This window comes from Natrix helvetica (genome assembly GCF_964273705.1).
Source record: "Natrix helvetica genome assembly, chromosome: 7".
Lineage (NCBI taxonomy): Eukaryota > Metazoa > Chordata > Lepidosauria > Squamata > Natricidae > Natrix > Natrix helvetica.
The window spans coordinates 26628468-26655095 of NC_138558.1; the positions used below are offsets into that span (position 1 = coordinate 26628468).

A 26628-nucleotide genomic window follows, 5' to 3' on the forward strand; every position below is an offset into this window, starting at 1 on the left:
TAGTAATTAATAGAATGAAGGACATGGAGTTCCAAGAAGAACTAAATAGGTTGCCTCTCCACAGTAGGGACAGAATCAAACAGGGTGTGTGGAAATCGGCAAGATATCTAAATGACCTGATCTTCCCAAAACAAAGAATAGCTTTCTTCAGAGCCAGATTTAACATTCTTCGTTCAGCACTCCTCCAGGGCAGGTATAAGAGAACACCTGTAGCAGAACGGGTTTGTATATGTGGTAAAGGAGAAGTGGAAGATAATTCACAACTTCTATTACACTGTGAGCTATACAGAGCTTGTACGTTTGCACATATTCTCCCCTTATTAGAGAGATTGCCAGGGACGGCAGACAATTTTTATCTAGGCTTTCTCCTCCAGGACACTAATCTGGTTACCACATATGCAGTGGCAAAGTTCTGTGCTGCTTCAATGTCCATAAGAAAACAATTGGCTACAGAAGTATAGTTCTCATCTTGTACCAATTAACTGGACATATCTCTAACAATCTTTGGACCATTGTATTTACTCCTATACTTAACAGCGTTGCACCCAGGTAAACCAGGGAGTGACCCGAACAATCTGAGAACATGTATGTTATTTTCCACTTTTAATGTTAATATTTTTTTAATTATATCTTAATGTCAGTCCTTTTTAACACATTGTAAAAACTAATGTGTATTGCTGGTCTTTGACCATAATAAAGATTTGCTTACTTACTTGAATAAGATTAGGCAAAACACATTCAATTAATAGGGGATAGATAAGGTGACCAAATATCTGAACAGGCAAAAGAGGACACGGGACAATTGGAAAAGAGGACAAATGAGAAGTAAAGGAGGACAGACTGCTGAACTTTGTTGGCATCCATGACAAAAACTACAATGAAAACCTTCAAAAATTGTGAAAAGGAAAAAAAAAAAAGGACATAAGCCCCCAAGTATATTACTATTACCATTATCAGAAAGACTGGCTCTTCAGCTGAAGGAATGTGTTAGAACTGGTTAGGAGGCAAAAAGTATATAATTGATTAAGATCTTGTCAATTTCAGACCGTAGCACAAGCTCTCGGGAGGGTACTAATCAAACAATGGAAGCCACAGAGCTGAGCTTGTTCACATATGGTTAACACTTACTAAGGAAGACCTGAAACGTGGAGAAAAACTGCTGGAAGAGATACTCAAAAAGACAGATAGTATTTACCTTTGAAGCTATGCTTGCCAGATGGAGCTCATCAAGATAAAATGACATAGCTTCCTTTTGTTGGATGTTTGATGACCCTAGTGATAGGGTAATCAAGAAACAATATCTATAGATTACTCAGATCATACCTCACAGGTTTCATTTTCTTTTTTTTTAAAGCAAGATTCTAATTTATATTCATATACTCTTAAAAATGGCATTGTAGTCATCAGCTCTTAAATGCTCTTCTATTTATTTAAAGCATTTATATAGCTTTCCGTCTTATAACCAACTCCAGGCAATCAAAAGAGAACCATTAAATACTTGTACCGTTTTGCTACTCATGGTAGCCTCGGTGCTACTGATAACATCATTGTTTGAGTACTCTTAGTGTATTCTGGTTTAGGAAACAAGAACCTGTGAGAAGATAAAATATGTCTACGTGTGCTTTACTACTACCTACTACTCTGATTTCAGCATTTCTTCACTTTCTTTCATGGACTGAGGACAAATTTCTCAAAGTAGGAATATTTACTGTCCACCTAGGTCCCCTATGATTAGAATCCTCATTTTCCCCAAGTTCTAATTTCTACAGGTTTACAATGATTACAGAAGAAATTTAGCTACTCAATTTTAAACTTATTGTGGGAGCGGCACTTTGGACAGTAGTCATTTTTTTTCAACAGCGAATGCAAAATTAATAGTCATCCTATGAATGAATATCTAGCTAACAATGTGTCCACTCATATCTTTGTTATTTTATGTTCATAATACTCTTTTACCAAAGTTATCCTTTGGCTTATTTTTAATTACTACTTTAATTATAGCTTTCAACTGCAATTCAACATCTTCATATTCCCATTCTAAAGGAAGATTCAGATTCTAATTCAAAAACTAATGTAATTTTCAATTCCAGAAATATCTGTGCAAAAATGATTCTAAAAATAAGACTTGCATAAATGAAAACCTCTATAATTACTCCCTTCGGCATATTAAAACACACAGACACACAAACATGCAAATTCTGTGGTTTGGCCCATGGCATATAGTATCACAACTGGAAAATTTTTCGTCAACTCTTCACTGGTACTAGTTGCTAAAACTATAGCTTATTTCAATTTAATCTTTATAATAAGATGAAATTCTTAATAAACTTGTGGATGTTATAACAATACAACTACCACTTAATATATTTTAATATCTTATATGAATATTTCTTGTTTAGATAAATAGGAAAATAAAAACTGAGAACTGTTGTAGGCAAAAGCAAAAGATAATATGAAAAATGAGGAATGCTTGGAGTTGCCTTGGCAGGAAAAAAAATCCATATCTCAGCTTATATCTAGGGGCTGTATGTTTACTAAAGAAGCATTCTGGAACTTATCTACATATTAATAACTTGAGATTTGATACACAACACTGTATCAGGAATGAAGGAAGGAAAAAGAAAGAAGATGGGAGGAAAGAAAGACTTACTGTATTTTTCTGAGTATAAGACGCACCCAGGTTTTGAAGAGGCTTTTTTTTTTAAAAAAAAAAAAGTAGGTACGTAGATAGAGGGAGAGAGAGGGAGAGAAATAGAGAGAGAGAAATACAGTAGGTAGGTAGGGGGAGAGAGAGAGAGTAGTTAGGTATGTAGGTAGGTAGATAAAGGGAGAGAGAGAGAGAGAGAGAGAGAGAGAGAGAGAGAGAGAGAGAAGAGAGAAATACAGTAGGTAGGTAGGGAGAGATATGTAGGTAGATAGAAGGATAGAGAGAAAGAAATAGAGAGATATATAGCGAGAGATACAGTAGATAGGTAGGTAGGGAGAGAGAGTGAGTAGGTAGGTTGGTAGGTAGAGGGATATAGAGAGAAAAATAGAAAGAAATACAGTAGATAGGTGGGGGGGAGAAAAAGAGAGAGTAGGTAGATAGGTAGATAGGTAGATAGAAGGGGGAGAGAGAGAGAAATACAGTAGGTAGGTAGGGGGGAAGGGAGAGAGAGAGAGGGAGAGAGAGAGAGAGAGAGAGAGAAGGTAGGTAGGTAGGTTGGTAGGCAGATGTTACCAGGTGTATTTATCCATGTGCTGGAGAAGGAAATCGCTGACAACCTGTAGCACCTAAAACTTTGTTTCTGCTGGGACAGCACTTGACCAATGTAATTCTCATCAACCATTCTAACTAAACAGCTTTCTGAAAGGAAAAAAAAAGTTTTTGCACTCTGCAAACCTCCCCCAAAAAGCCCATTTTTCACGAAAAGGGGCCTGTTTTTTTTTCAAAAAAAGAGAGGCAGGAATAGCTTTGGGGGGGGGGGGGAACGAGCAGATAAACAGCCCATTTTTTGCAAAAACAGGCCGTTTCTTGTCAGAAAAATTGCATACATAGCCTTATGGAGGCTTATAGAGTGCTCCTGGGGACCGGGGGGACAAAAGTGAGCAAAAACCGGCCCATTTTTCACTCCTTTCTTCCCTCCCCAGCCCCCAGGAGCTCTCTGAAAGCTTCCATAAGGCTATGCACAGCCATTTGGTGAAGGGGGCGGGGCTTTGGGAGGCAAAACATGTTGTATTCGGTGTGTAAGACGCACCCAGATTTTCAGCCTCTTTTTAGAGGAAAAAAGGTGCGTCTTATACTCCGAAAAATACGGTATGTAATGAAAAATATCCTACTACTCACATTTATCTCACAAGAATGTGACAATCTTACACGTAGTACTCGAGTTATGACCACAATTGAGCCCAAAAATTTCTGTTGCTAAGTGAAATATTTGGTGAGTTTGTCCCATTTTATGATGTCACTTTATTATATATACTTCAGAGCAAAAGAAACAACCAAGAAAGTAAATGGGATGAGGTAGGAGAAGTAAAATTAGACCAGCAGGCTCAGTTGCTAAGTTTTCCATGGTTTAATAATAACTAACAGAGATGTGAATAAGTGGCTGACTCTAGGTGACCCAAAATATTATCTTGATAATCTTGTCAAGCAATGGTTTTTATGAAGTAAATCTTTCGAAAACTAACTTTGAAGAAAACAGTATTCTTTACCTGTAGGTGACAATTAACAGTAACTGTGTTTTTAAATGCATAGTTTTAGCAAAATCTTTTTACTACCAAACCAGTAATAATAGCAGCCAGAACCCACCCCCGCACAGCATCTAACTCAAGCTGATGCTACCCTAAAGTATCTTGATGGCAGCGGATAGACTTAAGTAAGGCTCAGTAACATACTCCTTATTCAATCATCTGGCTTTTTTAAAAAAGACTTTTTAAGGTAAAGTATGAAATGTATACATATCCATTATTGGTATATATTAATTGGCTACTCATTTAGAGCCTTAAATATCTCCATAAAAAGATGCTAAAATGTGAGGAAATCATCAGGACACTCATTTCATATATACAAATGGGATGAAAGGTAAAACAGCTTGTTTTCAATTTTCAGATAAGGAAATGGATCAAATGTTCTTCAACCAAGTTTGACTAAATAAACTTCATTTTTCACTATTGGGTCATTTCCTGTCTCATGTCTTAAGTTACAAAGAATACCAATGATTTCTTTGGACCAGAGAATGCAACAAGAATGTTAAGCAAAGGCTGGGTGAATAAGAGGCAACATAATTTTTAGAATTAAGACCTCTGGCTAAAATCTCAAAACATTCAGGCATCTTCTGCCGTATAAGAAATCGTATGTCAAGAGGTACAGACTTCTTTCAACACTAATGCAGACACAATGTGGACAAACTTTAATTCATATCAGGTATTAGAATAAAAATAAGACCTATTTAAATCATCTTTCTGGCAGTTCTCCTTTTTTACATCACACCTCATCCTCAAAGAGTTCCATTGAGAAGTAAAGTTCATAGCTTATAAATGGTGAGTCATGTTTGAACCTTGGCTCTGTTGCATTTTTTGTTGCCTAAATATTCCAACCTTCTAAATTTTGGCCAGTGGCACTTCAATATACACAAGAAATGACTCAGAAATACAAAGTGGATTCCAAAAAAAGCATACAAAGTATACGGAGATGACTAAAGAAAAATAATTTCCCTTTTCTTTGTCAATTTGGTAGAGTAAATAATTTACATTTAGGTATAAAATGAATACAGTAAAATCCATTATATTATTATAAATGCATGTTGAAACTATCAGAATTTCAGCTTAAGCACCATTCCTAAGGAATAGGTTCTATAAAATGCTAGTAAATTTCTTATGGATTACATTGTGGGAGACAAACTGGCACCTCCAGATGTTTTAAATGATATTTTCTATAAATACCAGACATTAGCAATGGCAATAGCACTTAGGCTTATATACCGCTTCATAGTGCTTTTACAGCCCTCTCTAAGCAGTTTACAGAGTCAGCATATTGACCCCAACAACCTGGGTCCTCATTTTACCCACCTTGGAAGGATGGAAGGCTGAGTCAACCTTGAGCTGGTGAGATTTGAACTGCCGAACTGCAGCTAGCAGTCAGCTAAAGTAGCCTAAAATACTGCACTCTAACCACAGTGCCATCTCGGCTTTAGACCAATTAGATCTATTAATCAGATTATGGGAGGTATAAAACATCTCGTGAACACCAAGTGTGTAGGTCTGGAACTACATTTTCCAACATCTTTTGAAAAATGCCAAGCACATCATTTCTTTAACCTTTATTTTAAAACTAAATTTAAAAGCTATTAAATGTATTGAGCTTAGACAAAGCTACTGAATAATAAATAAAATAAAAGGGATAGATTCGTACATAGGATTTACACTGGATCTGCAGCTTTCCCCTCACTCCACTTCTAAATAGCCCAGAGGAAAACCTAAATAGAATTACGTTTTTCACAAAACTTGTTAGCACCCATTGACAGGTCCTACAGCCCCAAGTATGGAAGAACTGAAGATGGTTAACCTTTTATCCTACAAAAACGGGATTCATTTTCTTCTACTTGGACATAAGTTAATTGAACTAAATTCCTGCCTGAAGCTTCTCCTAATTATTATTGATTTTTTTTAAGGTTACCAGGGTCAGAACAAAATTGCAGACATACTTTTTAAAAATTATTTTGATTTTCTGTCCCTAAGTCATTTAAAAGAAATGCTCTGCTTAATCAAAATCCTCTTATTTAGCCTTCAGCTAACTCACGGTGAAGGGAAAAAGCCTACAATCCAAAGGAAAAATATGATAATCATTACTAATAACTAAGGCTGCACAGTGCTTCAGATTTTAAACAAGTGGAAACAGTTTAAGCATCTGCCTCCAATTCCCTGTATTTTTTCCAGGGATTGTTTGACTGTGTCATTTTTACACAATCTTGGGGAAAGATGCATTTGGTCTTAAAGAATTGCAGGCAAGTTCTACATAACTCAAGACCCCTACTTGCAATATAGTCATATTGTGTTGTAGTTTTCTTCTGATGAAATCTCATGTCAGAATAACAGGTTTCTCTTCATAACTCTGGTTTTTCTGCCTATTTCCTCCCCCTATATATTCTTAAAATCTGCTTTGGAGGATTTGAGGCCCTTGGGGGCAGATTTTCAAAGTATGTTGAGGCAATTTCAGGAGGTAAAGGGAGATGCCTGGTTCGGATGACACAATAATTTTGCAGTGCAAATATTTCTCTTGGATTTCACTCTTTATATTGATTTTGTCCTGTTTTCCATTTAGAGATTATAGCGCAAGATTTTTAGCTAGTGTTCATTTACACAAGTTGTGCTAAAGTTTAAGCACTGATTTTGTAGCTAGTTTTAAAAGAAACTTAGTACAGTATTTATGAAGTGACCACAGAAAACAACTGAATCCACCAAAATGGTAAAAGTGATAGGATTTCTTTTAATGGTCATTACATTAAAACCAGTAATGGCTCTTCTGTAATGTCTCCCCCTCAATTTGCAACCTAGGAAGGAGGGGGGAGAAACAAATTTACTACCTGAATATGTGGGAAATATTCTTTGGAAGGAAAATGTTGCAGTCAGTTATCCAGTTAATAAAAAGGAATGCTCCAAAACACCATGCTATTATACAATAGCAGGAAATAATTTAGCTTAGAAAACATACTAGAAAACACTTGTATGGATAAATATATCATACTTCTTTATGAAAAATAACAGCTGAGAAATTATATTGGGGAGAAAAAAATCAAGGGCAACGTGGAAGGGAAATGGATCACCCTACTGAATTCAGCCAAATTTCATTGCTTAGGATGCACAATGTGTATTTTGTAAATACACACATGGCTTCCAAATCCCATTTAGGTGGCCTCTTGGTCTGAAACTGCCAAAAACCTGCAACACAGTATCCCATTATTTTAAACAGGAAACACCCACCCACACAAATATAAATACTAACGCAACTTAAAAACTTTTTAAAAACGAAGAAAAAACTCACAAATTGTCTCTAAAACAAAAGAAGGTCTTGGAGCACATTATGTAGCATTGCCTTCAAATTTTGCATAATCGAAACATTAAGTATCATTCCCGGCACCAAAAGGAGCCCGTGTACATCAGGAGGTCTGAGTAGTGCTCAGAAACATCTCTAAACAAAACTGATGGTGAAGGTTGATTTGTTTTTCTTTGCAGCTCCCCCCCCCCCCCCCGAGCTTCTTCGCAGCATAAAGCTTGGAAAAAACCAAGGGAGATGTCAGTGTGTCATCGATGGACTCTTTATTGGAGACTGGGGACCTATTACATTTCAGCCTATCAGGGGAAAATTATAAGGCGGCAGTAAACAGAACTGTTGTATTTGTTTTCATTTTTCCCCTTAAGAAATATTTCCACATAAGAACTGCAAAACTCTATTTTATGTTGGCTGGAGTTCTTAACCATGGAGCTTGGAATAGTTACAGATTCCACGTGAATGGAACTCAACCAAGCTAAGAAACCAATGCAGAACATCATAATGAGTTAGAGCAGGGGTGTCAAACTCAAGGCCTGAGAGCCAGATTTGGCCTGAGGGATGCTTAGATCTGGCCCGCAGGACCACCCTGGTGTTCTGACCTTGGCTTCCCCAAACCACGAAGCAATCCTTGCCCTATAAAAAAAACCTTTTTATTAAGTTATTGTGAAATTTGCTCATTCACATCCAGCAAAGTCTTTCAAGGGAGCATTTACAGTCACAGACCTTATATGGCTTGGAGAGATGACAGGCCAATATCTGCAAAACTTGTCAAGGAGTCTCGCGAACTAATTGTCTCCTGCAAACTCCACTCCCTTTCACTCCTCTTTTATTTCCTCTGGGAGGACCATTCAGCATCTACCTGTGATCTTACTCCCAAGTCGACACCTGTTCTTTAGCTGTTCCCTTCGTCTGGCAAGTCTGTGCATTCGCACACTGGGAACAGGCTCCAGCTGTTCGGCTGCCTCACTCATGTCTGACTCTGAAGGCAGCCGATAACTGGCATACGGCTTTGGTCCCCTCTCTTCCTCCGATACAGAGCCCTCATTAGAGCCTTCCTCAGACTGCAGGACTGGCCCATGTTCCTCCCCAACCTCCCCACTGTTTCAATCTGCTGCCAGCTCTGCTAGCCGCTGGCAGGCCACGCCTGGAAACAGCAAAGGACCAGCCCATGGTGCCTCTGCCAGCAAAAACAGAACTGATAGAGGATTGTAGGAGGCCATCACAGCCAAAAATGGAGCTCAGGAACCCTTTTACTGGCAGAGCGCTTGGGCCACCACAGGATGCTGATGCTGAGCTGGCCCTATCTACCCTTGTCCCCCGAGGTCAAACATAACCTTGATGCAGCCGTCAATGAAATAGAGTTTGATACACTTGAGCTACAGTTGCTGAATGTTGAGAAAACAAATCCAACAAAGTGCTAGTATTTTTACAATATGAAGAATGAAAAATCAGAAAGGAGCTTTAGAAAATATACTCTGAAAAGCACACATCCAGCAATTTTTATATCTTTCAATGGCTGTGCTACTGATAAGCAATCAAATCCACAATGGCGAATATGGTCCTGCTGTCTTTTCAAATTAATGGTGTATGCTGCCCATTTATCTATTTTTCAAATTTCTAAATGGCACATCTCCCTCAGAGAGGAACTCTGGGTGATGTACAAAATAATATAACCAATAAACAAAACAATCTATGAAAAATAACATTACAATTAAAATTAAGGTTCAAATTTTTAAAATTATAGAATAATAATTAAATATCAAATACTAAAGGAGGAAATACTAAAATGACCATTTAACATTGGATTATTACAGCTGGGGGGGGGGGGTCTTAAGGGACTAGCCAGCCCTATGGTTGCGTGATTCTCTGTGTCCCCCAATGCCAAGTTGCCACCTGCCACAGAGCCAAGTTTCAACCCTTTGGGGGAGGCGAAGAGATTGGGGGCTTATTACCTTCAAGCTGCCCAAACAATCTAAGAACCCAATATCAAAAGAATTCTCATCTCTCTTCCTATAAAATTTCACTGGAAATTGATGTCAGCCTTTATAAATGCACAATAATCTGATCTAACTTTATGCCTCTTCTCATTTCTTTGCCCTGGACACATGTAAATAGTTAATAACCTTCTTCAGTTTCTCCCAAAGTAAACCAATATTTTCTCAATATTCTGCTATATAGATGCCATCCCTTTTTCAGAAAATGTAAATATAAAACAATGGAAGGGAAGAAGTTTGCTCAGCTATTCTGCATCTACGGAATCTTCAATTAATTCTATTCAAGATGAGATCCCTGGTTCATCTTAAAGAAGGAAAAGAGCACCAATTTCTCTCCAGGAAAACAACCCATTACTGCAAAAGTGAAGGTAACTTGTCATAGGCCTCCGATTGCTTGCAAGCATGCAGATGATAATAGATAGATAGATAGATGATAGATAGATAGATAGATAGATAGATAGATAGATAGATAGATAGATGATAGATAGATAGATAGATAGATAGATAGATAGATAGATAGATAGATGATAGATAGATAAGATAGAATGAATCACAGAATAAAATCACTGGATGATAAGATATTCTATCTTAAATGAAATTTTCAAGATATCACATTGCCTGATTTAAACAAAATTTAAGCTTCGCTTCTAAAATTTTAAAATAAAGTGAATATATATTTTATGAAGTCTTTTACATGGATTGGCAGAACAGCATCTGCCCACATTTTATGTAAGTCTGGTTAATGATTATCTCTTAACATTTGATATTATGAAATGAATTCAGATTATGTCTGTTCTGCATCTATATGTAGATATTTCTCATCCAATTCTAATAACGGGGAAGCTTTTTGCTGCATTAATTTTATATTAAAGGCAGCACTACAATTTACTGTTTCTAAGTATCTGCAATGTAATAAAATTATTATAATCAAATTGAACAGAAAATGAATCTTCTATCATACAATAAGGTGTTTCATGATTTTTTCCTCCCAGATTTCAATACTAATGAGGATTTTTAATAGATTCTGCATTTACATGTCTAACACATAACATTAGTTAGGAGATATACATCATATGGATTCATTAGGCAAAAGCCAAAGAATAGAAGTGTATGTGTTGCACTGAAAGCTATTAATAAGTATTTGAAATGATTTTGGTATCATTTAAAAAAATAAAATTACCTTGTTGTTATATTTAGCAATACAGGTCGACCTCATCTTAAGACAGCTGAGCCCAAAATTTCTATTATTAAGAGAAACATTTGTTAAGTGAATTTTACCCCACTTTACATCCTTTTTTCAACAGATGTGACTCACTGCAGTTGTTAAGTTAGTAACATGGTTGTTAAGTGAATCTGGAATCTTCCTCATTGACTTTACTTGTCAGAAGATCGCATAAGGAGATCACATGACCCTGGGACACTCTAACCACTGTGCCACTATGGCTCATAATGGTGTGTTCAATCGTGCAAACTGCTGGCCATCTTACATGTTACATGACAAAATTTGGCCCTACTTAAGGAAATTGAGTCATCTGAATCTGAAAGTAAAAATTTTAAATAGCAGCAATAGTAATAGGACTTAGATACCATTTTACAGTGCTTTACAGCCCTCTCTAAGCAGTTTACAGAGCCAGCATATTGCCCCCAACAATTTGGGTCCTCATTTTACCCACCTCGGAAGGATGGAAGGCTGAGTCCACCTTGAGCCTGGTGAGATTTGAACTGCCAAATTGCAGGCAGCCGGCAGACATAGCCTGCAGTACTGCACGCTAACCAATGCACCACTGTGGCTCATGTAAATCTGGATAGAGTAAGCATAGGATTAGCACTTCATGGGGAGTATAATAAAAGATGTCTGTTGGTCTCAATGACTCCTTTACAAAACATAGCTTAACAAGATACATCAACAGAGATGTTTATATTTTGTGCACAAAGAAAAACGAATCCCCAAAATTATTCACCCACTTGTATTTTGTGATTATCCGTTGGCATGTATTGTTTAATAAATTCTTAATTCCTCTTTTTTTTTCAAAGAAAGTGTAACAACAAATTTAAAGAATATCTGAGAAATCTACAGACAATGGCTTGAGTGTCACTAATTAATACAAGGAAGGAACAAAGCATTGTAGCCATGGGTGAAAACTGTAGAAATATTCATGGATTATGTTGGCCGAAGGAAGGAGGCCTGATGGTCTACGTACTGCAGGGGTGTCAAACCTGTGTCATCACGTGACATACGTCGACTTTTTTCTCCTTCACTAAACTGGGCGTGGGCCAGCACATGGCACATCTGGCCCGTGGGTCATGAGTTTGACAGCCCTGATGTAATTTATTCCTTAATATCATCTATACTATTTAATATAAACCAGCCTAAATCTCTTCATATTACTGCATTTTTGAATGCTTACATGCTTTGGTGTGTAAATTTTGGAAAAAAACTAGCACACTTTTTAAAAAGTTGTTTTTAGGCATTTGGTAATGTGGATAAATGAGGGAAACATTACAAAGAGTGGGTTTAAATAAAATGAGCTTGCAATTTTGCAACAAAGAAAGTATGCAAGTGCTTCTTTGTGCTTTAAATCTATGCCTAATCATGCACTGACATATCTTTCAAAAAGATTTTTGGGGATTCCAGGAAAAGTGATAACTTTCTATCAAGTCTTAAAGGCAATCCCAGATGTGTGTCTTTAACATAATGTATTCTCCTGTTGACCATCTGGACAAGTTCCTTCAGTTTTCTTGACAAAATTTCGGAAATGGTTTTCTGTTGCCTACTTTCTAGGGCTGAGAAAGAGCAACTAGACCAGTGTTTCTCAAACTTGGCGACTTTAAGTCCTGTGGACTTCAACTCCCAGAATCCCCCAGCCAGCATAGCTGGCTGGGGAATTCTGGGAGTTGAAGTCCACAGGACTTAAAGTCGCCAAGTTTGAGAAACACTGAACTAGACTAAGGGCACCCAGTTGGGTTCAAGCCAAAAGCAGAACTAGAATTCCAGGTGTCCCCACTTGTAGCCTGGCGCTTTAACCACACCAAACTGACTTACTAGCTTAAGTATCTACCCATTGTATTTCCAAATAAATCTGTCTTTGATTTTTACTCTTTTTAGAATAGTCCCTGTGTAAATAAAGGCTTCCTGATAACCTTGCAAACACGTAACTCATATTCCAATACACAAGCTGGAAAATATAAACCATAGGCAATACTACCCGATTTCCATCTAACATTAGTTAACTCTACAATTTATCTGAATTATATTTATCTGTCCTCCCCAGTTGACTTGGATTATGCCATGTTAGATATAAATGAGCTTAGTGAGAAAACATGTGGCAGATTTTGTTTGCTTTTATGTTGTTAAGCAACTGGAGCTTTATCAGGTTCCTTCAGCTAATTAATTACCCATCCTGCCTTAGTGGAAAGTAAGATTCCCCAAATAGCTTTAAGCTCTACACAAAGTCGTTGCATGTTACTATCAACAGACACAGCTCTGCAGATATAGTCATTCAAAGGGAACAACAAATCTCAATTAAGAATTCTACCCACATATTTCTGCTCCCTTTTTACATTTGCAAAAGAAACATGCTTTACAGGACAAAGGAAGCCAAGCCTTCCTGAAGGAAGAAATCTGTAAACATATCTGAAAAACAAAACGATACATTCAAAATATCACACTGAAAATGCAAAAGAGGCCTTTCTACACTACACTCAAAGCAGCTTATCTGTTACCTCTGATCTCAGCCACCGTATAGTACATAAACAAAAACCACATTTAGCTACTGTCCAGTGTCAACGTAATGTTAAATAGGCCATGGGTGTGACAACTTTTTATTAATATTTACAAATCTGTCCTCATTTAATATTGAAAGCTTTTCCTCTTTCATAATAAGTAGAGCAAAACCAGAGATTTAATTTGTGTACTTGATTCCACTTGAGGTAAAATGTTTTAAGTGCTTACCTACACCTTCTTTTTAAGAATACAGCGGGTGACATGTAATGTTTTGTAATATTAGGGTTTAATTCCCAAGCGTACAATCCAAAATTCACTGCTTGTCCATTAGATTTAAAGATCAGTATTACTGGTATACATTAGAAATAATTCATTTCTGTTCTTCTGAGTTTGAAACTTCAAGGAAATTGGTTTCTTATTTCTTGCACTAATATAGATATAAACCAGAGGTGGTATTCAGCCAGTTCTGACAGGTTCTGGAGAACAGGTAACGGAAATTTTGAATAGTTTGGAGAAACAGCAAATAGACTAGCCCTGCTCCTGCTGCCTCCCAGCCTCCCAGCTGATCTTCTTTTGTTGCCTTGAACAGGAGAACGGAGCTGGAAAGCAGGCTAGTGGGATGAGGAGGGAATGGGGATTTTGCAGTATCCTTCCTCCGCCATGCCCACAAAGCCATGCCCACAGGACCAGTAGTAAAAAAAATTTGAAGCCCACCACTGACCCTCCAAGTTGCTGGCAAAAGAGCCAGAATTTGACTGAAATATCTGTAGTTGTAGATATAAACTAATGAATTTGGTAGACTAAGGTTGTCCAATCCTTTGCCTCAATCTATGCTTATAATTGTAGAAAGATCAAGTTGTGATTTTATTCAGTTCAAACCTAAATCTCATAATAACATAATAAAAATAAAGTTCTTCTAAATTGCAATCTCCTTGTAATTTTTTTTCAAAATTATGTTAGCAAAATAATAATAATAATAATAATAATAATAATAATAATAATAATAATAATAATAATAATAATAATAACAACTAATCTACCTAAGAGCTGTGGTGGTGCAGTATTAGAATACAGTATTGCAGGCTGACTGCCCACCGCCAGGAGTTCAATTTGGACCAGCAAAAGGTTGACTCAGCCTTCCATCATTCCGAGGTTGGTAAAATGAGGACCCAGATTATTGGGGGAAATATACTGATTTTATAAACCACTTAGATATGGCTATAAAGCACTATGAAGTGGTATATAAGTCTAAATGCCATTGCTAAGTGCTATTGCTTCTGTAAATTGATGTCTTCTAGGGACAGTGGAGCTAATACCTTTACCTGCCAATACTATTGAAATGATGGTCAAGCTGAAAGGGGGAAACACTGTTTAGGATTCTAAGTGACAAGCAAACTTTTAATATCCTCTCTACCATCCCTCAATTTCTGATCTGCTTAGAAGGAATGCTTATAGGTAGTCCTCAACTTCCAACGGCAACCAATACTGTTTAAATGCATGACATTATGTGACCACATCACTTAGCAGCAGCAATTCCATTTAGTATCATTATAAGAGAACTGTGTTAAGTAAGGACCCCTTGTGAACTTTTGATTTCCTATCAGCTTTCCTTGTAAATTTGTTTGAAAGAAGCCACCAGGAAAAGTCAGAAATCACAATCATGTGACTGCAACTTGTTGTAACGCAAGTGCAAGGTGGAGCAGAGCACAAGGAACATGATAACATGACAGGGGCGGGGGTTGCTACAAAGGCAAACTAAATACATTAATTCATCCTGTTTGTAGTTTTGAACAGTCATTGAACAAACAATTATCACCTGAGGGCTACTAGTATAGCTAATCTATCCAACTATGTAAATATACCCAACAGTATTTTAAAGCAATAAAAAGTATATATCAAAATAGAGAAGGCTCTGGTTCTGCAAGCACAGTCAGTTTGGGCAGAAAATAAAACAGTGTACAATAATGTAATCAAAAGAAATGTATTCTGAAAAATCCTCCTACATCACCAATTGGTGCCATTTTAAGCAAGGTAAATAAAAATATATGAATTTTTTTTTAAAGAATAAAAATCGGATGTTTTAAATTTAAATCTGATTTTTTAAATTTTTTTATCAAATTTATTTTAATAAAATGCTTTTGGAGTAAATCGAGTGGATTTAAATCAAGCCTTTTAACTAGTGATTTAAATCATAATTTAAATCATGATTTAAATCAACTTGATTTAAATCAAAACCATCCTGATTTTAAGTATAGCTTTTCCTTTAAACCAATTAATTAACATTACTCCCAATACAATAAGCTATTTAATACTATATTCTCTGTCGCTTTTTTCTTCTACTTAAATATTTATTAGTTTCATGTGTATAATTGTATTTTCATTTCTGAGCTGTGATCTGAATCCCAACAACCTCCCAACAAAACCCAGAGATAGCAAAACTTAACTCCCCTCTATACTGAAAGTAGCCACATTTTTCATTTGTAGGATTTCATTTAGAAACTTAGATCCCTGTAAGACAGGGGTGTCCAAACTTGGGAACTTTAAGACTTGTGGACTTCAACTCCCAGAATTCCCCAGCCAGCCATGGGAATTCTGGGAGTTGAAGTCCACAAGTCTTAAAGTTCCCAAGTTTGGACACCCCTGCTGTAAGAAGTCACTGATTCGTCAACTAAACGGAAAACCTATTGTAGTTTCTTTTTCATCGTGCTGGGTTATTTCATTTCCAAATGAAAATGTAACTATTTCAGACTCTCCTTTGCAGACTCACTCTGTGACAAATTTCTTTAAATGCTTTGCCTACCAAGCAGATATGAATTCTATTTAAATCACACTGGCTTAAGTATGACTGGCTGAAGACAAAATTAGGTCTCTTCTACAAATTTGGAGAGCAGAAACACTGCTAGATAAGGAACACTTTCTATGGTACATTCACCAAAAACATGCAAGTGTTTTTGGTGAATAGTTTTCTGGATACCAAGTCAGTAATAATGACATGTGATTGTTCCTTTTACTGTTTAGTCTGTTTTCAAGATGATGACAGGTAGTCCTTGACTTACAACACTTCACTTAGTGACTGTTCAAAGTTACAACAGCACTGAAAAAAGTGACATTGACCATTTTTCACAGATACGACTTTTGAAGTATCCCCATGGTCATGTGATCAAAATTCAGATGCTTGGCAACTGGTTCACGCTTATGATCATTGCTGTGTCCCAAGGTCATGTGATCCCCTTTGTGACCTTCTGACAAGCAAAGTCAATGGGGAAGCCAAATTCATTTAACAACCAGGTTACTAACTTATCAACTGCAGTGATTCACTTAACCAGTGTGGCAACAAACATCATAAAATGTGGTAAAACTCACTTAACAACAAATGCCTCACTTAACAACATAAATTTTGGGCTCAATTGTGGTCGTAAGTCAAGGACTACCTGTAGTTTCAGGAAGTCTAAATGGGACATTATCTCAGGCAGGGCTCAGTTATAAGGTTGATAATCTCTAAGATACATGGGAAATTTGTTATAGGAACCTGGAAACAGTGGAACTGAATGCAAAATGTAAGGGAGTTCTTTCAATGAGTACTTAACTCTTGTGACTTTTTCATAATAAATTGATGCAGAACGGAATGGAACTATGTTTTAAAAAGCAAAGAAATCAAGTTATGGATCAGGAGTTCTTTGATCATCCCTCTGAATCTGTTTGAGTGGACAAATTCATTCTGGTAATCCATATCTATAGGTTTAGTATGCATTTGTCAGGCCTCAGCTGGCTAAAGATATTCTTGAGCCCAAGCTTTTGAACTTATCCTGGAACTAGTGGTGGGTTCCTACCGGTTTGGAATGGTTCGACCGAACCGGTAGTGGCTTGGCAGCCTGGGTCGTTGGAACCGGCAGCGACCCAAGCCTGCCATGCCCCCGAACCACTTCTCCAGGGGGCACCATAGGTGCCATCTTGTCTTTTGCTTCTGTACATGCGCAGAATAATTTTCATTGTATTGTGCATGTGCGCACAGTGCACATCAAGCCTGCGCACAGCACACCCACAAGAGAACCAGCAGTAGTGACTGCCTGAACCCACCCCTGCCTGGAACATTACCTCTTTGACTGTTCTTATAAACTTTTCCAATCTAGGCTGTCTGTTTTTACCAGCACAAATTGATCTCTCACATTTTTATGTTGTTTCTTTCATATTTTTAATATTCTGAGTTTTATATTTATATTTTAATGTTTATATTTATCTTATAAGTATTTTTAATATTTATATTTTTTAATATTCTGAGTTTTATATTTATATTTTAATATTTATATTTATCTTATAAATATTTTTAATATTTATAAGGAAACTAGAGGATGAAATTAAGCATGGACTAATATATTTTGACCATGTTCATTATGGTTGTTTGAATTAGCGGTGCTATCTAAAGAATCATTCATTCCTAAATATTGCCTATTAAATTAAGCTACTTGAAGATTCCATTATTTACACCGGACTTTATTTTCATTTGAGTATGTGCAATCATATTATAGTACACTTCCCTAGTTTCTTGTAAACTTGAAGACCTGTTGTTAAAAAACCTGTTGTTAACCTGTTGTTAACAAAAATAAACAGAAAAGATCTTAAAAATAGAATTTTTAAAATTAAGGCAGGGATTCCAAGAGTACTATTTCATTGCTCTAAAACAGGGGTGTTAAAACTCGATTTCATTGAGGGCCACATCAGGGTTGTGTTTGACCTCAGGGGGCTGGAGTGGGGGTGGCCAGGGTGGACATGGCCAGCTCGACATCAGTTGTGTCAGAGTTCCTGTGGTGGCCCGAGGGCTTTGCCAGAGAAAACGGTCTCCCAAGCTCCATTTTGGCCGACAGAGGCACCATTGGCCAGTCCTTCGCTTTTTCCAGGGTTGCCATGTGGGCCAGATAAAAGAACTCCGTGGGCCAGATCCGAGCCCCGGGCCTTGAGTTTGACACCCCTGCTCTAAAACATAGAACCTTTGTAGCCCTGTGCAAAGTTCTCTCAGTCCCATCTTCTACTAAACAAAACAGGATTATTTTGAGCTTCTTTCTCATGCTTTCTTCAATCTGTAGACTGTGTAATCTTTTTATCAAGTCCCTTTTTAACAGGTCACTCATTCTTCCCCCAAGGTAAGCTATAAATTCCTTTGCAGCCAGCCCAGTGTATACGTGCCATGGTTTGAATATACTGTAACCCCAAAAGATCTATTCTGACAATTATTGTCTCAAACAGACATTGAATTTAGAAATCACCTACCTAAAAAAGTCAAAAATATCTAAGAGGTTCTAGTGAGAATAACTGAGTATGATTAGCAGTAAAAATAAAGCAGTAAAAAGAAATATTTCTGGACTGTGTAGAAAGCGGGTGGGGTTGAATGTACCCACAAATCAAGCCCCCCCTTGCATATATAGATAGTCTTTGACTTACAACAGTTCATTTAGTTACCGTTCAAAGCTACAACGGCACTGAAAAAAGTGTCTTATCACCGTTTTTCACACTCACAACCATTGCAACATCCCCATGGTCATGTGATCAAATTCGGATGCTTGACAGCTAGTTCATGTTTATGACAATTGCAGCGTCCTGGGGTCATTTGATTCCCATTTGCTACTTCCTGGCTAGCAAAAGTCAGTGGGGAAGCCTGATTCATGGAACAACCATGCTACTAACTTCAGAACTGCAGGGATTCACTTAACAACTGTGGCAAGAAAGGTAGTAAAATTGGGGGGGGGGGAATCACTTAATAAATGTTTTGCTAAGCAACAGAAAATTTGGACTCAATGGGGGTCGAAAGTGGAGGATTACCAGTATAAATCTTCCAGAGAGAAGCGTTTATTATAAATATTTATAATATGTGGAAATTTGAACGACCATTTTGTGTTTTTGAGAATTCATTTAGACAAGTGATCCTCTACCTGCAATCAACTACAGAGTCCCAGAACATATTCTGGCATCTTAAATTTGTCTGTGCAGGGGGACTGTGTCATTACCATGACAACATTTTTAAACAAGTAATTTTTCACAGAAGCCTTTACCTATTCTAGACTAGATTCTATAGACAGATTTTCACAAACAAGCTATGCAAATGAAATCTACATCAATTGAGTACAAAAGGGCCCTCTCTTCACTGCACAAATATCCGTATTAGTGATCAAATATTTACAGTACTGTAGTACATAAACATTTATCTTTGGGAAAGGGATTTTTGCCAAGAAGGTAGAAATAAACTATACATAAATCTTCCTCTTCACTTATCCAAGAAGAAGCAGAAAATTACTGAGGCTTTAATTTTGGCACTGTTCCTGTTCCACGTACTCTTTGTATCGACTTTTAAATGCCGTACAAAAATTACATATTTCTCCTCAGAATGCAAGAAAAGCATTCATCTCTAAGCAATGATTGAAATCCAAGATTGGATTTTCTTCCTCTTTCCACAGAATAGCATGCGAGGATGAAAAGCTCTGCTAAAGTAATGTTGTTATTACTCAGTACATTTTATTAAACTAAATAGCAGTGGAAAATTTAGACACTTTTAACTTCCAGAAAAGGAGGAGTCCTTAATTCTCCAAAGACAAACTTCTTCATCGAAGGAGGAAAAGAACTAATCAAAGAGCTACAGTATACTATTTTGATTTTACTTTTAAATAGTGCTTTCAAATCAATGTTGACTCTTGGCAATTACCTGGACTGAATCCCTGTGGTTTTCTTGGCAAGATTAGGATTGAGAGAAAATGCATCTATAAAAACCAGTATGTCTCAGAAAAATCTAATGTGGGAAACAAATTATGTCCAATAGGGTGGTACTGGAACATACAATCATGTAAACAATTTGTAATACTACACAATTTGGAAAACTTTTAAATTACTTATTTTAACTTTCAAATCCCTAAACAGCTCATTTTTAAAAAAGACAACAACAGCTAGGTAGTTAATATATTGTTTTAACCAAAAGCTGTAGGAGGGTACTATAAAAATTCCAACAAATCCCCAAATATTCAATCCTATTTTCACTCAACTAATTACACTTAATTCAAACTTTACAAAGAAGATTAAGGTTCAATGAAAATGTAATGATGTTTGATCTGACAAATTGTTTATCCAATCCCTTCTTAAAAACTTTCAGTGTTGGAACATTTACAACCTCTTGAGGCAAGTTGTTCCATCTCTTTACTAAAGTTGCGAGTTATGAAATGCAAGAAGGGGGAAAAGGAAGGTGTTTAGCTTATTTTTAACTAAGATATTTGTAAATGTAAACATTTTGAAAAAAAACTAAGAGGGGCAAGACGGAGTCTCAGAAGTCTGCCTGGTCTGCCTCTCTTCATCCCTAGGAATACCAAGTTGTTGCTTCATCATCTGGCAATTGTTATTGAAGCAAAGCTGATAGCATCATTAAATCAAATAAGGTGATTGCCTCTGATGGCAGATTGAAAAGACTAGATTGTATTTCCTAAGGCCCCATTTCAGATATTCAATTCTGATGTAAACTGATTTGACCAATGTCCAAATTGAATCAAATTAGAACCTGAAACTGAATTGCCAAACTGAATGTTTTTTTAATTCACCCAAAATGATTTGGGTGTTTCTTTTTTTGAGGGGGGGGGGGGGAACCAATGAGAAATCAGAATCAATATAATTACTCAGATCTAACACCTACATCAACTTACCTTTATAAATTGTCAAACTGAACTGGATTTCTTGTGCCAGCACACTAAAATTTAACACAATAATCTAAAGATATTCTAGGGAGGTGGGGGGGGGGGGGGACGACCAGATCCAGAAAAAAAAGATGCAATAAGCTACGAAGTGCCCACTTTGGATGTAAGTGAAAAGTTACATTCTTAAAGAAAATGGGAAAGGGAAAATGATTTTAACTAATTTACCCTTCCATCCTCCATACTACCATAAAACCTGTTCCAGATAATTTGGATATCCTTTAACAATGATGCATGAAACAACAAGGGGAAAACTTATCAAAAATTAAAGAAGATATCTATTGGATTAAAAATCTGTCCATGAAGAACCATCTTTTTTTTAGAAAGATAGATTTGCAATTTGTAAATGTAGTTTTTAATGGTTTTTAGGATGGTTATAGAAAAGAATGGCAATTTACCTCCTTGGCGGCTGCCGTGTGAGCTCCGCAAATTTGCGGAGGGTTTTTTTATCTGGGAGAGGTGCTGCCGACCCCTAATGCCACTCTGAGGGTCGTGCTTTGTCGATGACCACCCCCCCCGACTCTGCCCTGGCCAGGAGGGGTCGGGCAGGGCGTTTGGGGCGTTTGGGGCGTTTAGCTGGCTAGCGGGAAGCTGGAAACACCGAGCTGGAAACACCGAGGACGCTGAACGCGGAGAATGGAGCGGAGAAGGAGCTGTGGAATGTCTGTCTGGTTGTGGCTTCCCATCTGGCTAGTGAGAGCGCCAGATGTGGAGCGTGAAGCGTGGAGCTGAGCTGACCGTGGAGCTCGGGCGCTGAGTAGAGAAACGAGGCTAGGAGAGGCGACAAGAGAAGAACGGAGAAGAACGGAGGCATGAAATGGGTGCTCGTTTGGCTGTGGGTGCCCGTCTGGCTGGTGAGAGCGTCAGACGTGGAGCGAGCCCGTCTGGCTGGTGAGAGCGCCAGACGTGGAGCATGGAGCGGATCATCAAGCACTGAACAGAGAAACGAGTGTGAGAGGCGTGAGAGGCGAGAGGCACGGAGAGGTTGGAGAGACAGAAAGATGACAAGAAAGATTGCAAGTATGTTGGTTTGTTGGCGTGTTGGCGTGTTGGCGTGCTGGTGTGCTAGCCGGGGCGTTGGTCAGAAACCTGGAGGACTGCCTCGTTGTGTGAGAAGTGAGAAGTGGGAAGATCTGAACGAAGCAGCTAGAGGAGGGGTGAGCCGGGAAAGCATCTCAGAGCAGAGACAATTGAATGGCAAACCTGGAAACTTGGTTTGAACTTTTGATGCTACCATCGCGTCTTTTGACTTTGACTTTGTCGTTTGCTTTTAAACATCTTTTGAACATCTGCTTTGCCGGCTCCTACACCATTTTGAAACCCTCCTGAGTGAAACCCGGTTAGGTGACTAGCCCACTAACTCACCCTTTCATCTTGGGTAAGGAAAACTTCCTCGACAAACAATGATTTTATGATACATCTACATCTCCAGCACCTGTTACCAATTAATTTTACCCCCATGATTCCATTTTTATGTACACGAAGCCGGAATTACTGCGGCTGCGGGAATCCCCTTTCTCGCAGGTTTGGCCTCCAGCCCTTTCAAGGGCCCACCTTGAGGACGGGTTTATTAACCCTGAGAGGTGGAGGAAGCGTAAATTAAGGGGTTTTTTAGTAAAATATTTTTTAAGAATTTGTAGGGATTCTGGGGTTGGGGGGTGGGAGGAGGTCAGGAGCGATGACAGAGCCAGGTCACTAGGTGTGGTCGCGAGCGGAAGGAGTGGAAGGGAGGAGGAGGGAGAGGATATCGTTCCTATACAGGGCTCTTTGATTCCAACGGTCGTAGGGAGGGGCAGATGCGAGGACAGAAGAACTCGTAGTCGGTTGGGAGACTGTGGGTGCTGGTTACACCCGGTCGCTTGTACCAACCCCCGCGTTCTAGGTGGTCAGGAGTTGCAGACCCAGGGCCTGAGGCTGTTGTTATGCAATGCGAGGTCCGTTGTTAATAAGGCCCCCCTCATTCACGACCTAATTGCGGAGGGGGAGCCGGACCTCGCGGGAATAACGGAGACCTGGTTGGGCCACGAGGGAGGTTTACCCCTCGTGGAAATGTGCCCACCAGGCTACCTAGCATTTCACCAGCCTAGGGCCCAGGGAAGGGGCGGTGGGGTGGCAGCAATTATTCGGGAGGATTTAGAGCCGAGGGAGTCTACTGTGCCACAGACGTCCGGATGTGAATCCCTTGTTGTGAAATGGGGCCCTGGGAGACAGTTGGGCCCGCTGATGTATAGCTCCTCGCTATACATCAGCGGCCCTGCCTGAACTCCTCGAGCTGATCGCATCGGTGGCGGTTGAGACCCCCAAACTTTTAGTGATGGGGGATTTTAACCTACCATCGATGGGAGAAGCATCAGAGGGGGTTCGGGAGTTCATGGCTTCCATGACAGCCATGGACCTGACCCAATTGATTCAGGGCCCAACACACGAGGGAGGTCACACCCTGGACCTTGTTTTTGTCTCTGGCCAGTGGTTGAGTGATCTGGGAGGAGGGGATTTAACCATCACTCCCCTGTCATGGTCAGATCACTCACTCCTTCGTCTTGACTTCCCTGGTGCTACCTCCCGCTGCGGGGAGGCGGAACCGGAAAGCATTAGATGGTTCCGCCCCAGGCGCCTGATGGAACCGGATAGGTTCCAGACGGAGCTTGGGCCACCACCTGTAACCCTGACCCACCCCCGGGTAGAGGACCTGGTGGTCGCGTGGAATAATGTGACTACCGGGGCCTTGAACCGGGTGGCGCCTTTGCGGCCTCTCCAGCGGCAATGATCCACCCTGGCCCCTTGGTTTACCGAGGAGCTAAGGGTGATGAAATGCCGCAAGAGACGCCTAGAGAGTCGTTGGAGATCCTCCCGTTCCGAATTTGATCGAACACAGGCACGAGCCCATTTAAGGACGTACCTTGTGGCATTGAGAGTGGCCAAACGCCAATATTGTGCCACTCTCATTGCATCCGCAGAGAACCGCCCTGCCGCCCTGTTTCGGGTGTCCCGCTCCCTCTTGTTTCAGAGGCCGCGGGAGGCCCCTTTACAGGGCAGAGCAGAGGAATTTGGGAAATATCTGCAGGATAAAATCGCTCAAATCCGGAAGGATTGGGTCCCTGTCAGTGGTTCAATGGAGACGTCCGTGGCGAGTCTTGAGGAATTGACCTGGGAGGAGTTTGACTTGGTTGCCATCGAGGATTTGGACAGAATGCGTGGACGACTGCGACCCACCACATGTTTATTGGACCCGTGCCCCTCCTGGCTTGTACTGGCATCCTGGGAGGTTACACGAGACTGGCTCCTGGGCCTAGTGAACGCTTCATTGAGCGAGGGGTCTCTCCCGGCCGCCTTGAAAGAGGCGGTGGTGAGACCCTTGCTCAAGAAGCCTTCCCTGGACCCTCTGGAGCTGGCCAATTATCGTCCTGTCTCCAACCTTCCCTTTTTGGCGAAGGTTGTAGAGAGTGTGGTGGCTTACCAGTTTCCACGACATCTGGAGGAAAATGATTATCTAGACCCGCGCCAGTCCGGCTTCCGCCCTGGTCACAGCACGGAGACGGCCTTGGTCGCGTTGGTGGATGATCTCTGGAGGGCCAGAGATAGAGGTTGCTCCTCTATCCTGGTCCTATTAGACCTCTCGGCGGCTTTTGATACCATCGACCATGGTATCCTGCTGCGCCGGCTGGAGGGGTTGGGGGTCCGGGGCACCGTTTTGCAGTGGTTCGGCTCCTACCTTTCTGGCCGGACGCAGCGTGTGTTGGCAGGGGAGGAGAGGTTGACCCTACGCCCCCTTACTTGTGGGGTGCCACAGGGGTCGGTCCTCTCGCCACTCCTGTTCAACACATATATGAAGCCGCTGGGTGAGATCATCCGTGGTTTCGGGGTGGGATATCATCTGTACGCTGATGATACTCAGCTGTACTTTTCCACCCCGAACCACCCCAACGAGGCCGTCGAAGTGATGTCCCGGTGTGTGGAAGCCGTACGGGTCTGGATGGATGGCAACCGACTCAAACTCAACCCCTCCAAGGGGTTTTTAAACATTGTGTTTTTAATTGTTTTTTATTCATCAGCTCACCTCCTCCTTGTATATGTATATGTCTTGGTATACGTTTTTGTTATATGTATGTTTGTTTATATATTTATTTCCTATGTTTTATTGTACGCCGCCCCGAGTCCTTCAGGAGAGGGTGCGGCTAAGAAATAAATATTTTTTATTATTATTATTATTATTATTATTATTATTATTATTATTATTATTATTATTATTATTATTATTATTATTGGTATATATGTAGAAAGCTAGAAGTTAGCTTACAGAAGTCAGTAGAGAAAGATGAGTTATGGACAGTTTGTGTTGAGTTTTGCTGGGCCCACTAGTTATTGTAGAAGCTTGGCAGCAAGTGTCACAGTTCTAAAATGGGGTTTAAAGTCAGAATTGTTGGCCTTGTGGCAGGCTTGTGAACTGTTTATGTCAATATGGTCAATGAGATGTGAAGAATGTGGCCTGACAGATGTTGTTGATACTGATCAATTTTGCTCATGTTGAAGCTGGGACCAGAATACAAGGAGCCAAATAAAGCTGCAAGAGTGCTGGATCATCTCTGAAGATATCAGTAAGCATATCCATTGGATGGATGATTTTGGAGGACTGCAAGGATTTTCTATTGTCCATGTAGATGTCAAGAGAGAGGTCCAAAACAGCAGCAATAAGCAGTATATACCTCCCTGGGCCAAAAAGCCTGAAGAGAAGAAAATCAACAATTTCTCTACTTCCAGTTGACAATCCTGACCCTATTGGCTATTTCACTGGTGACCTTGGCTTCAAATTGTTGATGGTAAACACTAGACTGCTTCTTTTAAGACCTTGCGTCTTCTCAGGTTGTTGGTGGATGAGCAGAACTGGTGGAAAAATTGGCAGTCTTGGTATAACATGTAGCAGCTTGATTATTAACTGGCATAACGTTCCAAGAATATATTACACTTGGGCAGTGAGTGTCACAAGGGATTTTCAATTTATTTTTATATGGAATTTGAAGTGCTGATCTTAACTGACAACACTTATCCAACCATAATTGTTGGTTATGCATAGTCTAATATGGATAACCAGGAGAAAAAACTGCTGATGGTCTGGGAGTTGCAGACTACAAGTCTAAAAGCTGCTAAGATTGGACACCCCTGCCTTAGAGATTAGACCAGGGGTCGGCAACCCCTATGACTCTTTCACCACTCTGCTGTGGCTCCCTGTTGCCAGTTAGCACCACAATTTTGAGAAAAGACTCCGGTTGGGGGGGGGAGCATGGCGCACCAGGAAGAGACTCTATGACAAGGGGCAGATTTTCCGGTTGCCTCTACAATTGATAGGGCTTTCAGTTAGGACAAGTAGAGGAAAAAGGGTGCCACACTAGGACTCTATGGTGGAGGAACCAGACTTCCGGTTGGCTCCAGAATTAAACAGGGGGGGGGGGCTTATAGTTAGGACCTTTGTGGCTCTTTAAGTGTTTAAGATTGCTGACCCCTGAGTTAGACTTTTCTTAGTGCTGAATGCTGTCTAGAAGTCAGTTAAGAGCTTTTCTATTCCTTCAATTTAGAGATTGAAGGAATGACATTATCATATAACATCATACCTTAATCTTCCCACATACATACACACATTAAACAGGTGTTTCAGTTGTTTTA

General features: G+C 39.5%; 1 protein-coding gene and 1 long non-coding RNA gene across 8 annotated transcripts in view; one reads left to right on the forward strand and one right to left on the reverse strand.

Moving 5' to 3' along the window:
• CAMK2D (calcium/calmodulin dependent protein kinase II delta) overlaps positions 1 to 26628 on the reverse strand; it is a 144252-nt gene that overhangs the window by 88632 nt on the left and 28992 nt on the right. The window lies entirely within an intron of this gene.
• On the forward strand, positions 469 to 25931 carry LOC309395613. Of its 2 annotated transcripts, XR_014175939.1 has the most exons (4): positions 469 to 585; positions 9710 to 9893; positions 11560 to 12333; positions 12477 to 13098. It is a non-coding gene; the product is annotated as an uncharacterized lncRNA (long non-coding RNA). The 2 variants fall into 2 exon arrangements; XR_014175938.1 differs by lacking the exons at positions 11560 to 12333; positions 12477 to 13098 and adding an exon at positions 25629 to 25931.